The sequence below is a fragment of the Scyliorhinus torazame genome, chromosome 14 (assembly GCF_047496885.1).
Source record: "Scyliorhinus torazame isolate Kashiwa2021f chromosome 14, sScyTor2.1, whole genome shotgun sequence".
NCBI classification, from domain to species: Eukaryota; Metazoa; Chordata; class Chondrichthyes; order Carcharhiniformes; family Scyliorhinidae; genus Scyliorhinus; species Scyliorhinus torazame.
In genome coordinates, this window is record NC_092720.1 from 34,838,141 (window position 1) to 34,855,915 (window position 17,775).

A 17,775-nucleotide genomic window follows, 5' to 3' on the forward strand; every position below is an offset into this window, starting at 1 on the left:
GCTCTTGGAAAGAGCACCCTACCCAAGGTCCACACCTCCACCCTATCCCCATAACCCAGTAACCCCACCCAACACTAAGGGCAATTTTGGACACTAGGGCAATTTAGCATGGTCAATCCACCTAACCAGCACGTCTTTGTACTGTGGGAGGAAACAGGAGCACCCGGAGGAAACCCACGCACACACGGGGAGGATGTGCAGACTCCGCACAGACAGTGACCCAAGCCGGGAACCGAACCTGGGACCCTGGCGCTTTGAAGCAATTGTGCTATCCACAATGCTACCGTGCTGCCCCTGCCAATCATACTAGGTTTGGCTGAAGGTGGTGTTTCTGGATGAATGAAAAGAAAGCTGCACAAAGGTTAAGGTCTTTTTCCTCTCTCCATGGTTTCTCCCCATTATGTGCAAGGAGAACAACAACAAAATAAAATTGTGAGCAAGAATGGGCAAGAATTGTCAAATCAGATTACAGAAGTTGTTTGTTTGTCATTACCAGCTCTGGCAAAGTCTTCGTGCATGAAAGCAAGTTTCCAGTAAAAATCCATAATCATTAGATCATAAAAAGCATTGGTCATGTCGTCTGAACACATAGTCTTTGAAATAAGCTTGGTTCCAACAGCTTGATTACTGGCCACTTTTGATAAATAGCTGTTGAAAAGGGTGACCCTCGCTAAGGTAGCATTCCAGATTCCAGCGTGGATTATAGTCGGAGGACAGGCAGGTGCCAGACATGGCACATGAAATGCGACCCAAGGTGGAACAGCTGGCATCTTCCACCTTCTCTGTGCTCAATGAGCCATAGAAGAGCAACAATTCTAATTTCTAAATGAGTGTCTGCCAGATCGGGGAAGTCAGTCAAGGGACTCTCAGTGCACTAATGTAATTTCACAAAACTAAACCACATCAAATAACCTCATTAAAGTATTGATGTTATTTTTTAAAGCAAAAAAAAAAAAAAATCCTAAACCCATTGTTCATTCCCAATGCTGGATGTGGGGCTGCTTTTAACGTTGTGAACTAGCACCCATTAATCCCTCTGCTCCACAATGCCAAGTCATCAACTCTGCTGAAAGTCACTGACCCGAATCATTAGCAATGTTTCTCTCTCCACAGATGCTGCCAGACAACATCCTGCTGTCTTGACGGATAGTAATCAGGAGCAGGAACCAGAAATGACTTTCCCCAAAACCTAGGGCACGCATGTCAATAATACCATTCCCATTGCTGCCCAGCTGATCAATGACATTGGATCGATCAAACGTAGGGCCTTCTAGTCATTATAGCTCAGCAACTCTGTTCTTCATCAAATGAGCAATTGGGAGATCCTTCAATTTCCAAGATATGGAGTCAGCTTCACTTTTTTGAACGTTTTCTGAAGGAAACTCCAACTGAACCATGACGAAGGCAGTGGAGTTATTGGAGGTGTGGTGGAGAGATAGAGCTGTCTCGTCAGTTTATGTAATAGACCTATACAATGGGCGCGATTCAACTCATTAGGAACAAAGTCCCATAGTGAGCTTGTTTGGCCACATGTTTAGGGTTAGCTCGCAGCGCAACTTTTCTTGTATAAGGGGCCTCAGCAGGAATGCACAGCCAAAGGCCACACATAGCCCCGTTTTGTGCACTGAGGAGTTCCACTTGCCGGAGCTCCCCAGTGTAGTAAGATATCAGAACCCCATTTTTAAATGGCGCCCTGATCTCCAAGGCCCCCAAAGTGACCACTGACCCCACTGCCACTATGGGAGGTTCCCCAGCCCCCTCCTCCACACCAAAAACACCCACGCAGGGCACCCCAGCCTGGACATGTGGCACGCAAAAAAAGTGCCAGCTTGGCACCCTGAAAGTGCCCCATTGGCACCAGCAGTGCCAAGGTATGTGCAGTATAAAATGAGCCACATTATTATGAAGTGTTTTTAATGTGGGTATAATATTCATTATTTTGCTAATAACTGGATCCAAAGGGCATGCAGCTGGGAACCTCCGATCCCCTGGGAGACTCCTAAAAGTGCCATTCCGTTTGGTCCCCGTTTGTGGTGACCAGTGCTGAACGGCACTCACCCGATATCTCAAAAGGTGAAGAGGATAAATCCCAAAGCTTCAGGGCAATCTGTTTATATACAGATCTGCACATTAAAGTAAGGCTAGCAGTCTTGCGTTAATATGCATATTTGCCGAAACGTGATCCCACCTACAATGGGCAGGATTTAGAACATCGAACATACAGTGCAGAAGGAGGCCATTCAGCCCATGAATCTGCACCGACCCACTTAAGCCCTCACTTCCACCCTATCCCAATAACCCCTCCTAACCTTTTTGGTCACTAAGGGCAATTTATCATGGGCAATCCATCTATCCTGCACATCTTTGGACTGTGGGAGGAAACTGGAGCACCCGGAGGAAACCCACCCAGACACAGAGAGAAAGTGCAGACTCCGCACAGACAGTGACCCAGCGTGGAATCGAACCTGGGACCCTGGCACTGAGAAGCCACAGTGCTATCGTGCTGCCCATATTACATTGCAATGTCTCACAAAATCACGTTAGATGTCACGACGCATTGAGATCCGGGTAGATCCCGGGAGCGGATCTCCCAGCTTTTATCGGGCATGCTGCGCCACGGCGAGCAGACTTTCAGGTGCAGTGTAGCAATTGGATCATGCCCAACAGGTTTTGCATCCATAATTTCCCTCCATTTCAAGCCCAGTAATCATCCCATTCCCTTGTGCACGGGAGAAGATACAAAATCAGACAGTGACGCCAACTCAACACCACAGTGTACACTGAAATAATGAACAATGAGCTGCAGAACGTACTTGCTACAGAATTACTCTAACCCATGGACAACGGAAAACAAGATTGGAACAGATCTTTGATCACAACAGTTCAAGGACAGGAAATGGAAAATGTTTTCACATGTTGTTCACAACATCTGCATCTTTAGCAAGAAACATTTGTTACAGATCAGAACTTGGTTATTTATTCAACAGAACTTTCTGATCCAGTTATAAGCAAAATAACTAATATTATACCCACATTAAAAACACTTCATAATAACATGGCTCATTTTATATTGCACAGCAAAATATATTTTGACAACACAATCCTAGGTCAGGTCAAAAATTTACTTTGTTCTGAATGATAATTTCATGTGATCGTAGCGAAGCTGTTGATATCAATTTCAAAAGGCCCACATTTTAGAAAATTATAGAATACGAACTATCAAGAGCACCATTACAAACTCCGAAATATTGCTAGGTTAGACTTAGGCTGTCTAGTCTCTACTCTGGCGGCAGTATCAGTCATGTACCCAAGTTGCCACAGTCACATAATATTTGTTAGGGCTTCGAAATGTAGCCAGTCTGATTGGCACAGCTGCTTTTCTGTCGTCATGTGACCATGTTATGCAGTTGCGTCTGGAGGCAGATATTTTAGGGTAGTTCAATAAAATCTCTCATGGAGACAAGACATGGAAGACGATGGTGGTCCTTCGACTTGAAACATGGTGTATAGAAGTGGAAAACAAATAACGTTTTTGAACACTGGAAGCACTGAGAATGCAAGAACACAAAAGGCTCAGATCTGTGAAAAAGTGGCTTAAAGAACGGACAAATACACAGCTGCAAGTACTGAGCGAGTAAAAAATGGCTGCATTAATCTTCCCATCCTATCTCCACTAACATTGCCAGTGATATGTGGCAAAACTGGCAATTTCTGCCCACTTAAAATGGGGGAATTCCGCCCATAGTTTTGCCATTGTGAGACTACGTCCTGTGGTGAGGGCGAGAACAGACTGTTTCCCCCTGCAGAGGTTGGCAGGAAACCACACCAAATCTTTCAGCCCCAACCTCTTAATTATATACCCGGGTGTTTTAAACTGTATTCAGTGGCAGGGCAAGCTTGAAAGGCGTATTGCCCGCAGTTGTGTCCAGGTGCCAGATCAAAAACATCACTGACCCACCATTGAAGAAAGATGGTGGACCTCCTGAGAATTACCTTTTCACTTCAGTAGCAAATTAATTATCTAATCACTGCAGAATATTATTCTGACTACTGGGAGTTAGATCAACTGATTTCAGCGATGACAAACATAATAGGAGGCATGGATGCCCACTTCAGTCGCTAGGCATTCCAAACATTATGATGAGTGAGAATGGCCCTCCGTTCACATGTGAAGAATTCAGCCAATTCACAAAGGATTGGGAAATTCAGCACTACACAATCTTCGCAGTATCACCAATTGAATGAAATGGCAGCAAAGATCGTCAAAGGATTCATCAAGGGAGTGAGCAAATCAAGCACAGATGTATACAAGGCAATCCTTACAAACTACTCTTCCAAAAGCAAAAAAAGCGACTGAAACAAGAAACAGTAACAGGTGTGAGTGAGACCATCAAGATGAAATGACAGATAGCCAAATTGCAGTTTGAAAGGACAGCCAAACTATTACCAGCGCTTACCATCAGAATGCCAGTAATGCTCTCAGCAGGTGTCAGTCAACTTGGAAACTTGGCACATGCATAGAGGAATTGTCACCTTGATCATACATAGTGGAAGTGAACAACAAAATATACCAGTGCAACTGCAGGTATATCCAAACAACTAGCAAAGCTGTTCCTCCAAAGCAATTGGGTGGTCAGGGAGAAGGGATCTCACCAGCTGTACGGAGTGCAGAATTATCATCGATCCCAGTGGTCCACAAGTTCCCAAAAACTGCAAAGGAACAGTTACCAAGACAAGGGCCATAGGAACAACACTCGCTGGACAACCAAAATCACGCAGTCGAACAGCCAATGTCAACATGCATGTGTTCCATTAAGAAACCTGCACAGTCTAAAGATGATGGGTGCAATGCATTTCAAAGGTTGACGAGCAGAACAAACCGTTGGTAATGCACGAGTATTAACTCAGTCGCACAGGATCATGCATGCAAATGTGTCTTTTGTTCGCCAGTAAAAAGGGGATTTTTGTATCTTTTGTTGAATATGAAAAGGAAGATGTTTGGGTTTAGAAAGGTAATCCATCTGCTCGTCACGTGACTATGGAAAGCCAGATGTGTCAATGCCATGAAGCTGCCTCTGGATGGAGACACCTCAAGGCAGTTTCTCTCCCTGAGAAAAGACACTAAAGACTTGTCCTACTTGAAACAATATTGATTAAACGCATGGGATATCAAGTTACCAGAGTTCCATCACACATTCACATGAATCATGATTGTTACAGCACAGGAGGAAGCCATATAGAAATGTATTTTTAACTAAACCGGAGTGCCAGCTGCAAACCTGAGGAAGTAACTGGATGCTCACTAGTAGGTAGACTTAAGAAGCTGTCATTACGCAAGTCGCATGCTTTTGATTATAATAACTTAACATTCGCTGCTTGTATCACACAAAGTAACCATTGCTGGCCGCTCATCATCAGAAAGCTTCTCTGGTTAATATAAAAATGTCATGGCAGGTTGGAATTCAGCACCTTTCACTTGCTGAAATCCTACCATTCCAAAAGGCATGAGCTGAATTATTATTGGGGAGCTGCCACATAGTCAGGCCAGACCTCAGCAGCTACATACAATAGAAATGCAGTGGCATAAGGACATCGAGCAGGATGGATATGCATTTCAAGGAGGTGCTTCCCTCCTGTTGACCAGAAAACATGATTGGCTACAATTAGACACTATTGTCACATGCAGTAGGTATTCTATAATACCTGCACAGCTGTTTTGTTGCATTCCTGGCCTGTATACATTTTGCAATTTGAAAGTTCTAAATGCACTGTACTTGCACATTAGCTCACACATGCACAACTATTTTTAAATCACAATTGTACATTTTTGTGAGGGCCACGAAGAATCCAGCAAGAGTTGAAGGATAGAAAGAAATAACATTTATTTACAATGACATATATATCCACAACAGCAGCAGCAACTGCCTTGCTGCTCACTCCTCTATAGCTGGTTCCAAACTGGCCAGCTGTATTTATGCAGGGTATCTGCTATTGATTTCTCTGCCCCCCTCATTGGGGAAGCTCATACTCCCAAAGGATTGTGGGATTGCCATTAGTCCCCGGTCAATGGTAAGCAGACAGGTTATAACATACATTTAAAAAAAAAAAAACTATTTTCAAAAAAATATATGTCGCAATAATGTTAAGGATGCTCTGAAATCTGCCTCTAACTGAAATGGAAAAGAATTTCAATCAGTCTCAAGAAATAGGAACGAGTAAACCAATCGGGGAGATAATGCTGTTTCTCCCAATCAATTAATTATGGGTAATCTATATATCACTTGATTTGACCTGCTGTTGCTCTATATCCCGCCACGTCTTTACCTAAAGAAAATGGAAATTGTTCCAATACAAATAGGACATGAAACAGGCTGTCACTCAATCTGTACCCGAATACTTTTTAGTAAATTCAATAGCCAGGAAAAATTAAATTGGCTCCAAAACAATGGTTCAGAGGAAGAATCTGTTTTGTTAGCCATCAGAATATGTTGACACTACGGTACACTGCATTTTCAATCACAACATTTAAAGAGTAAAACCTTTTTGGTTTACCAATGTGAATGATAAGACGCTGCACCAAATGACAGTGCTCCATGAACTTGGTGCTTGGCTTTCATTAGCTCTGCAAAACATTCACATTCTATTACTAAGAAATCTTTATGCTATGATTCCGAGCTGGATCAATGCTAAAGTGAAAGATCCTCATTAATTATGCCTAGTGGCTTAGTTCCTTTTTAAAATACCTACCAATATTTTTTTTTTTTAAAGGAACAAGCATCATAAAATCATGTCACTGATTTAAATTGGCGTATACTTCGCATACGGAATGCTCTCACCTTCCTGATTAGCAATCATGCAACATGTTCGGACAGATATTAAGAGAGTGATCAAAGTTGCACGGCTGACCATCAAGCTGAGCACACCATCAGCTCTTCATATTGTCAGGAATTAAATTGCAGGAAAACAGGTGGATCGACACAGTTCTCAACAATGGGTCAACTGCCCATTCATTCAATTGCGCGTTATTCAGGTTCCATCATACTGTAGACTGGGGATAGGTTTCCGCTACCAGATACAGTCCATGCCTTTCATAACATTACAATTATCACCACACCTCAATTCTTCTTCCTGATCTTTTGTAGTATAGACATGCACATGATCCCTTAAGTTACCGATACGGTCTTACATATATCCATGTAGCATATAATATTTATTATACTAAAAGGTTGGGTTTTTTTTTAAATGTAGATTCTTCCTTAAACTATGCTCATCTAATCAGAAACATGCCCGGTGCGAGCTGGGGGCAAGGGGAGAGAGAGCGACAGAGAGAGAGAGCCTGCTCCTGGGCCTGGCCAATTTGGCCATTAATAGGTCCAAGTAGCAGGTGATCAAGGGGATTGTCCAACCCAACTGTCTGCTCCTGAACCGCACCACATTCACAGCAGGGTGGCGCTGGAGAGGGAGCATGCGGTGTCCATTGGCCAGCTTCAAGCCTTCCATGACCAGTGGGCTCCATGGGGGCTGGGGAAATATATTTTAGCTTAATTAAGTGTCCTTTGAGGTTTTGTTTTAGTTACAGTGCCCCATCAGGCACGTGTCACTCCCCTCGCTTTTGTTTAATTAAGAGCATCATCAGAAGCATTAACGTTTCAGCCAATTGCAACATAAAGCTCAGTTTAGTTAGGAATTTTAAATCATGATTTATAATCAGTGATCACATTATGAAGCCAATTGGTAGTTTGCAAAGAATGCAGCAACATGATTACCTCAAAGCATTAGACTACATATGGGAAGAAAGGTTTTCAGAATAATGCGAGGATCATGAATAAATCTGATCCTTTCACAATGGGAAGGAGGTTGACGTGGGGGAGGTAAGGATACACGTCCCCATTCCATAGCATATAATAATCTAATAATCTTCCTTATTGCCACAAGTAGGCTGACATGAACACTGCAATGAAGTTACTGTGAAAATCCCCTACCGTCGTCACATTCCGGCGCCTGTTTGGGTACACGGAAGGAATATTCAGATATCCAAATTACTTAACAGCACATCTTTCAGGGCTGGTGGGAGGAAATCAGAACACCTGGAGGAAACCCATGCAGACATGGGGAGAACGTGCAGACTCCGCACAGAGTGATCCAAGCCAGGAATCGAACCTGGGACCCTGGTGCTGGGAGGCAACAGAGCTAACCACTGTGCTGCCGTGCCGCCCCCCCCCCCCCCCCCCCCACTGCCATTTTTATGACAGTGAGCTGCATGGCATGTGAGCATCCTGATATGGAGCGGCGTCACAGTTTTTTAATATTTAAAAATCGGGTTCCCAGGGCAATTGAGAACGCAACTTAAATTTAAAGGGTGCCAGGTGTAGCCACCTGAATTGGTCAAGTCCCGATTTAAAATGGCGAATGGCAAAGGCTGAAGGGAAATTCAGCCAACACAGGCAGAAACCAGCAGGTGCAGGTTTGCTGTGTATCTAACTCTGCAAAAGCCCAGACAGCATTGATACCAGTGACCATCAGCATAATAATGTAGCAGCCATCTACATACTAATGAGCAATCTCCGGGAACAATAGCAACATTTGGGACACATAAAACTAAGCCAGACTCACCGGCGCCAGCAGGAGCCAACACAAAAGAGGTTAACGAACACCTCAAGACCGCCCATCGATCAGGGAGCCGCTCCAGTATTGGAGAAATCGAACCAAGCGATTGGAACAAAGTTCAATCACCTAGAACCAGGTACAGGGCCCGCCCCAAAAGGCGGGAAGCCCCTGGGGACTATAAGAGTTAAGCCCCAAGTTCAAATTGCTCTCTTCTTCATGCCCGGGTCACCCAGCAACACGAACCAACATTGACCGTGACCAGCGCAGTGACCGCCGAAAGCCCGCAAGTCTTAGAGATTGGCGCTCCCAGCTACCAATCCGTACCAACTTCGAATCCCGCAGACTCAGAACCCGAACGAAAGGCCATTTGTTCCCCTGACCTCGTGGGCCTGTCCGAGGTTAAGTATAGGCCTGTTAGTTGTAGAAGTAGCTTAGACATAGAATTTGTGCATGAGTAGCGATTACTGTGTATAAGCTACTTCTACAACTAACAGGCCTATACTTAACTTCGGACTGGCCCACCAGGTGATTGGACTTCGTTCCAAGCGCTTGGTTCGATTTCTCCAATACTGGAGCGGTTCCCTGATCGATGGGCGGTCTGGAGGTGTTCGTTAACCTCTTTTGTGTTGGCTCCTGCTGACGCCGGGGAGTCTGGCTTAGTTTTGTGTGTCCCAAATGTTGCTATTGTTCCCGGGGATTGCTCATTAGTATGGAGTTGGCTGCTACATTATTATGCTGATGGTCGCTGGTATCGATGCTGTCTGGGCTTTTGCAGAGTTAAATACACAGCAAACCTGCACCTGCTGGTTTCTGCCTGTGTTGGCTGAATTTCCCTTCAGCCTTTGCCGTTCGCCATTTTAAATTCGGACTTGGCCAATTCAGGTGGCTACACTGGTGAGTTTCCCAGGGTCAAGAAATCTGTCAGCAAAATGAATGTAGAAACAGACACTCACCAAACCTCACTCACCCCCATCAAGCACCAATCTTTACTCCCTTGTCTCATGACTACCTGTGGCTCTGATAAACACCACACTGCCCCACCCCCACGCATTCCCGCCAAAACCTTATCTTTTCTGATTACGGCCTCAAACAGACTGTGACAGTGGCATCCGATCACTGGCTTTCCCACTTGGTTGGCCAGCTTCCAAGGAGGAAATGGAATTTTTAAGAAATTATCACAAAGTCTTGTTGTTCAATTCAATATAACCTCCTAACCAACAATATCTTTATTCGCACTGATCCAATCTTGCCACAAAACATCACATAATCACGAATAGAATTGTCCTGAGATGATCTACGAGAGAAGAGGTGACAAATCTGATTATATATTCTAACCCCCTCAGGATACTAAACAATAAAAGACTGGCTGAATCCCAAAATACATCATACAGTTGGTTACAAAAGCTCTACACAATTCCATTTTAAATGAATCAAAAATCAATTAATTTGTTTGGAAGCCTGGACAGTCATATTTCTGGCAGGAATAGATAGAATCGGTTAAAATGATTTTCCAAACTTTGAAAATTCGATTTTAGAACAGGAAAGGCTTTAATCTGACAAAATATTCAACCTTAGAATAAATTGGAAAAAACTTTTGACTCTCAACGACAGTATTATTATCTCAGTGGGATTGGATTACCTCAGTGGGGTGTTTTGAACTGGTTCATTCTCCTAAAGAGCCAGGAGAAAAGTGGTCCCAAAAAAGGGAAATGTGAAACGTGACCTGGGTGTCCTCATACACCAGCTGCTAAAAGTAAGCCTGGCGGTGCAGCAGGCAGTAAAGAAGGCAAATGGTATGTTGCCTTCATAATGAGAGAATCAGTACAGGAGCAGGAATGTCTTGATGCAAATTATGCAGGGCTTTGGTGAGAGCAGACTTGGAATATTGTGTGCAGTTTTGGACTCCGTATTTGAGGAAGCACGTTCTTGCTGTCGAGGGAGTGCAGCGAAGGTTTACCAGACTAATTCCTGGGATTACAGTACTTTTGTACGAGGAGAGATCGAGTCAATTAGGGCTACATGGAGTTTAGAAGAATGGAAGGTGGGGACATCTGAGAAACATTTGGGGGCAGCATGATAGCATAGTGGTTAGCACCATGGTTTCACAGCACCAGGGTCCCAGGTTCGATTCCCGGCTTGGGTCACTGTCTGTGCAGAGTCTGCACGTTCTCCCAGTGTCTGCTTGGGTTTCCTCCGGGTGCTCTGGTTTCCTCCCACAGTCCAAAGGTGTGCAGGTTAGGTGGATTGGCCATGATAAATTGCCCTTAGGTTAGATGCAAGGTTACACAGATAGGGCAGAGTCGTGGGCTTAACGAGGGTGCTCTTTCCAAGAGCCGGTGCAGACTCGATGGGCCGAATGGCGTCCCCCTGCACTGTAAATTCTATGAGAAACCTATAAAATTCTAACAGGTTGCAGGGTAGGTGGATTGGTTACACTAAATTACTCTTTAATTGAAAAAAAGAAAGAATTAGGTAATCTAAATTCATTTAAAAAAATAAAATTCTAACAGGACTAGACAGGGTAGATGCAGGATGTTCCGGGGGGGGGGGGGGGGGGGGTTTAGAACCAGGGGTCACTGTGTGAGGATATGGGATAGACCATTTAGGACAGAGGGGAGGAGAAATTTCTCCACCCAGAGAGTGGTGAGCCTGTGGAATTTGCTTCCCCAGGAAGTAGTTGAGGCCAAAACATTGTATGTTTTCAAGAAGGAATTAGATAGATATAGCTCTTGGGGGTAAAGGGATCAAAGGATATGGGGGGAGCGGTGGAGAAAAGCGGCAGGAACAGGTTACTGAGTTCGATGATCAGCCATGATTATAATGAATAGCAGAGCAGGCTTGCAGCATGCTAAGTGATGTTGAAAGTTTGTGTTGAATTCATGTGATGACCATTTAATTCAACAGATCAGGATTTTAAGTATCATTTCGCTTTCAACAGTTGTGTTTCATGATTCTTTGTAATGTTGAATCCCTCTGCCCTCAGACTGCATTTCTTATTAATTGTTATTCAATCATGGGGATGTGGGTGTTGCTTACTAGGCCAACATTTATTGCCCATCTCTAATTGCCCTTGGACTGAGTGGCTTGCTGGGCTATTTCAGAGGGCATTTTAAGTCAAACATGTTATACCTCTATGAAGCATTGTAGGTCTTTTACTACATTAGAGGCAATCCCCCACCCCCTTGAATCAGTCTGGGTTGATTCTGCAGCAGCTTGCCAACTCCAGCCTGATAAGGCTGCAATTATTTGCTCCCAAAAATGTAGCGGAAGCAATGAATCTCACTCACCAGTAACTGGTGTGTTTGTCAACAAATGTAGGTGTACAAATATCAGATAACCCCTGATATTGGAAGCTGCCAGTTGCTATTCATTAATGCCGATGGGTTGTCAATTCTTCAACATACCCCACAAAACTGCTTTTGATATGTTTTTTGTCACTAAATGTCCATGACCATGCCAGTCCATTTCTTTTCCCATTATCCAAAGATAGTGCTTGATTGCTTTGACATATAATTATGTCAAAGCATGAAAAGACAGTGTTTCCTGAAATTACGTACACATTAGGGGACAACTTCAAAAATAAAACTCACATACCTAATGGCATATCCTGCAACATCTATCCTTTTGCATGATCTTGGCAGTGCAATATTCCCCACACTGGCCAGGTCTCATCTTCCACCTGACATAAACACAAGCAACTCATCCATATCTTGTAGCCCCTATACCTTGCATCAGGTTCCAGTCACTATTAGCCTTGTGCTTGCTCACCTACATTGTTCCATTCCCATTTTCAAATCTCTCCACAGCCTCACGCTCCCTATTTCTGTGACCTTCCCCAAACTTTACAACTCAAGAGATATCTCTGCTCTCCTCCCATTCTGTCACATAGCATAGCTTCATTTTCAGTTACTCCACTGTAAATGGCTAAGCCGTGTCTTCGGATCTCGAGGTTGCAAGCTCAGGAATCCCATCTTTAAACCTCTCTCCCACCTTTAAGAAATTCCTTAACATCTACCTCTTTTAGGGAGCCCGGCGAACCATGTCCATATATTTTGGTCATGCCCGGCATTGGAGGGGTTCTGGAGAGGAGTGGCGGGAGCAATATCTCAGGTGGTGAAAGTGCGGGTCAAGCCAAGCTGGGGGCTAGCAATATTTGGAGTAGTGGACGAACCGGGAGTGCAGGAGGCGAAAGAGGCCGGCATTCTGGCCTTTGCATCCCTAGTAGCCCGGCGAAGGATCTTGCTCATGTGGAAGGAGGCGAAGCCCCCCAGCCTGGAGGCCTGGATAAATGATATGGCTGGGTTTATAAAGTTGGAGAGGATTAAGTTCGCCTTGAGAGGGTCTGCGCAGGGGTTTTACAGGCGGTGGCAACCGTTCCTAGACTATCGCGCGGAGCGTTAGAGGAAGGTCGGTCAGCAGCAGCAGCAACCTTTGGGGGGGGGGGGGGGGGGGACTTCCTGGGAGGGTGGATGAGCAAGAGATAACATGAAGGGTTGGGGAAACTGGCACATACGGCTGAGGGCCAGTGTACAAAGCTGTGTAAATATATCATTTTGCCATGTATATATCTTGCTCTGCGCGATATCTCGTGTTTTTTTTGTTACGGGGGGGGGGGGTTATTGTTTGTAAGGGAGACAAATTGTGTTAAAAAACTTTAATAAATATATATTTTTAAAAAAATATCTACCTCTTTGGCCAAGATTTTGGTCATCTGTCCTAATATACGTAACAATTTCAAATTTTACACGGTAGCATTGTGGATAGCACAATTGCTTCACAGCTCCAGGGTCCCAGGTTCGATTCCGGCTTGGGTCACTGTCTGTGCGGAGTTTGCACATCCTCCCCGTGTGTGCATGGGTTTCCTCCGAGTGCTCCGGTTTCCTCCCACAGTCCAAAGATGTGCAGGTTAGGTGGATTGGCCATGATAAATTGCCCTTAGTGTTCAAAATTGCCCTTAGTGTTGGGTGGGGTTACTGGGTTATGGGGATCGGGTGGAGGTGTTGACCTTGGGTAGGGTGCTCTTTCCAAGAGCCGGTGCAGTCTCGATGGGCCGAATAGCCTCCTTCTGCACTGTAAATTCTATGTTAATCTATGTATGTTAATTACATTGTTAATAGAATGGAGATTGTCGATGGAGAAGCAAAGCGAAAATGACTAATGGTTCTGGTCTGATGACAAAACGTTGATAAATGTCTGAATGGCACACAAAATAGTTAACGAATATTTTAAGAATTTCAGAGAACCGCAGAATCTCCCTCATATTTGGGGAGGTGAAAATATATCAATTTTCAAAATTACATATTAATATCCGAACAGAACTATAGGAAAGATCAAGCCAAACCAAATATTAAGGCAATACTTATTTATTGGAAAATAATGTTTTCCAGCAAATAAAAATGTTTGATTATTTTTCTTCCTGTTTCCCTCAATTTCCAAACTGTGCTCTTGCCCCAGGTAAAAGTCTGGGGCTGGAGACCAGCTTATGCTGCCCTTTACACAACTGTTTCAAAGTGTGCAAGAGTACACTTTTTGTCAGGGGATCAATATTTACTTATTTGCGTAAAGGTAATGCCTCTATAGAATCATAGAATTTACAGTGCAGATGGAGGCCATTCGGCCCATCGAGTCTGCACCAGTCCCTGGAGAGTGCACCCTTTTGTACACTAAGGGGCAATTTAGCATGGCCAATCCACCTAACCCACAGACCTTTGGACTGTGGGAGGAAGCCGGAGTACCTGGAGAAAACCCACACTGACACAGAGAGAAAGTGCAAACTCCACACAGTCACCCGAGGCTGGAATTGAACCTGGGACCCTGGAGCTGTGAGGCAGCAGTGCTAACCACCATGCCACCCTGCTGCCCCCTCTGGCGCATCATTTGCCCACAGCAACCCAGGTCCCAGCCACAGGCAATTGCAGTCCATCCACTCACTAATACTACTACCTTGGCATGCCATCATCCATCCGTGTCCAGTGCATTATTCAACACTTACATTTAACCCTTAACAATCAAATACGTTTGATGCTTCATTACCAGGAGTATTCTGTGTGATATCGCAGCTGTCGTTTTAGTGGAGATTTTACGGCGTTATGGGGCGGTATTCTCCGACCCCGTGCCGGGTTGGAGAATCGGCGGCGGGCTGCCCGAATCGCCCCAATGCCAGCACGCGATTCTCCACAGAGCGGAGAATCGGCACCATTGCGCCAGCATGGTTGGCGCAGCCACGGTCACGGGCAGCTCAATGTAGCCGGCCTGCCGATTCTCCGGCCTGGATGGGCCAAGTGGCTGTAAGAAAAGAGCCAGCGCCGTTCTACTCTGCTCTGGGCCAGCGGGTCCTCGGCATGTAAGGGTCGGGTGTCGGCCTTTGGGGTGGGCGAGGGGGGTCCGACCCCGGGGGGGGGGGCTCCAATGTGGCCTGGCCCACGATCAGGGCCCACCAATCGGCTGGCCAGCCTCTGTGGCTGGGGGCCTCCTTTCCTACGTAGTCCTGCGCCATGTTGCGTTGGGGCCGGCGCATTGAAGGAGGCCACTGCGTATGCCCACGTTGGTGCCGATGCCACTGTGCATGTCCTTGTTGGCGCCGGCACAACTGCGCATGCGCCGATCCCACGGCGCACAGTTCACGACGGGATCTGCAGCTGGAGCAGCGCGAACCACTCCAGCGCCGTGCAGGCCCCCTGTAGGGACCAGAATTAGTCATGAGAGGGCCCGTTCACGCAGTCGTAAAACGCGACGGCGTTTACGACGGCGTGTACACTCTACCGCGGGATGGGAGAATCCCGCCCATGATATTCTTGCGCACAAGTATACGTAAAAAGCTACAGCTCCAAACTTAAATCCTCAATAAAGAATACCCTCATATTTCAACAAGGGGAACACAGCCGACTTGCTACATGAACCCCGTGTAGGTCTTCCAAAATATTTAGACGCGTTACAAAAAATCTAATTTATTTGCATTTTCACTTTGTACTAAGTATTGTTTTCCCAATTATTGCAATAGCCAAATGGGTTTTCTGTCAATTGAATAATTCATTCGTTCACACTTTTTAAAAAAATGTTCAGCCACAACAACAGTAAAAAGAAATCATAAATTTGTTATACATCCAAGAATAACATTCTTACCGAATGCAATCGCACAGCGCAAACTGAAGATAAAGGTTAGCAACCCAGACGAGAGCGCATCGCAAATCCCACCTCCAAAGTTAGACTAACTATTCCGTAGGCAATCCGAGAGAACAGACATACAAAGTTGATCTGAACAATTATTAAACTGGTGCAGGAAACGACTCGATTCGAGTGGCCATCAGCTGGCCGACAGCGGTCGTGCCCTATCTAAAGTGCCAACCTTCCCCCCACCCCTTCGGCAGCTCAAGTAAGTTTGCACCTCGGTGGGTGGTCAAGCGGCGACAATAAGTTGCAGGGTCCGTCCTCCACTTACTGAGTGAGTGAGTGAGTGGCGCTGCGCTCCGCCGCTTGCAGCAGGTTGTTGCGAGAGAGACAGAGAGGAGCAGCAGCAGCGCAAGTCCCGGACCAGCACTATTGTGATGTCACTGCACCCACAGCCCCGCCCACTTCTTCAGGTGCATCCTCCACAGCCCACGTCAATCAAACTAGAGGGGGGCGATGGCAATCGGCCGGGGGAGAGCTGGTGCAGCAGGTGAAGACGGCCTTGGGGGCGGGGCGAGCGCCGCCTGCAAGAGGCCCGGTGGCAACGGTTGCTAGGGTCTGGTGGCTCAGGACGCTGGGGCGGCTAGGCCCAGGGCCGGGCTTGACGCTGTAAGATCCCTTCGAGGTTATGTTCACTTCGACGCTGTATCATCCCCTTTCAGGAACTGCGTGTCTTTAAAACATTTATCCCACGGTTTTTTTTTTGTTTGATTTGGTTCAGGAAAAGATGCGCAAAAGAAGCACCGGTCGCTTTGGGTCTGCGCTCAGCCCCCCCAAGAGCAAAACAAAAAGTGAAAGTTGAAAATGTTTGAAATGCGCAGCGGTTTCCCCCGATTATCGCACAAGATACAAGCGGGTTCAAATTCAGCTTGTCATTTTTCACCCGAATCGACACCATGGGTTTTCACCGCCAGCTCGGCTCAGCTCTCTGTCAGCTGGGAGAGTGAGGATTTGTGAAGCACCAGTCTCCAGGGCTTGGGCTCATTGCTCAGTGCAGAGAAAGTCTTGCAGTATCTGAGGTGCCTTTTTTGCGCGCGTATGTAAAAATAAAATCCAAAATCTCTTGCCTAATTCTGGTGGTCACTCTGAGCCTGGCTTGCCATTGGTCACTGTTTCTAGATTTTATTCCTTCCTTTAGGTTTTTCATTTGCCACCACTTCTTTTCCCTTTATTTGTTTTCCTTGCGCCCCCACACATATTTAAATAGATGCAAACATGTACGATGAATGGGAAGCACAGCAGCATGAATCAATCATGCCCACAGTATTTACAAATTATGCAGCACAATGGCACACAATTATTTGCATAGCTTCTATCCTCTTTAGTAAAGGTCATGAGATTATAGTATTGCAGGTGGGTTACTGATAGGATGACAAGTACAACTCACATAACTTGTTGAAAAAAGATTGGGGGCAATTTAAGGGAATGCCCAAAAGAAGACTCTTAAAAAGCCTATTTTTAAACCGTAATATGTAAAACTAATTACAATTACGTCTGTTTGGTAATTTCACTTGTAAATATTCAGATGAAATGACATGTTACTGGTTATTTGGCGCCAGTTTTGCTGCAGTCACCGTGGTGTTTTGGTTTGATGACATTGAAAAGTTTTTCTTTTAAGTCCTTTCAAGTTATATCCTTTAGGGAAGGACATCTGCCGTCCTTACGTGTATAACCTTAGTGGCACTCCAGATCCACAACAATATACTTGACTCTTAACTATCCTCTGAAATGGCCCAGCAAGGCACTTAGTTGTAACAAACAGCTTTGAAAAAGTTAAATAATAATAAAACCAGATAGATCACCCAGCATTGAGCTAGGCAACCTATCTGACAGAGGCACAGTCAGCCCAGTTAACACGACAAAGTCCTCTTCACTAGCATCTGGGGACGTGTGTCAAAATTGGGAGCATTGTCCCACACACCAGTCAAGCATCAGCCTGACATAGTCATACCCATGCAATTAATTACACAGCAATAATCCCCCATATAGATTACAATATTG

The 17,775-nt window shown here is 45.3% G+C and overlaps 1 long non-coding RNA gene across 2 annotated transcripts in view; it reads right to left on the reverse strand.

Moving 5' to 3' along the window:
- LOC140389627 (uncharacterized) overlaps positions 1–16,829 on the reverse strand; it is a 34,790-nt gene extending 17,961 nt beyond the window's left edge. Inside the window, exon 1 of one of the 2 annotated variants that reach the window (XR_011934433.1) lies at positions 16,046–16,829. This is a non-coding gene — a long non-coding RNA (uncharacterized lncRNA). The other variant, XR_011934434.1, reaches the window with a different exon arrangement.
- Positions 16,830–17,775: the final 946 nt, after the last annotated feature.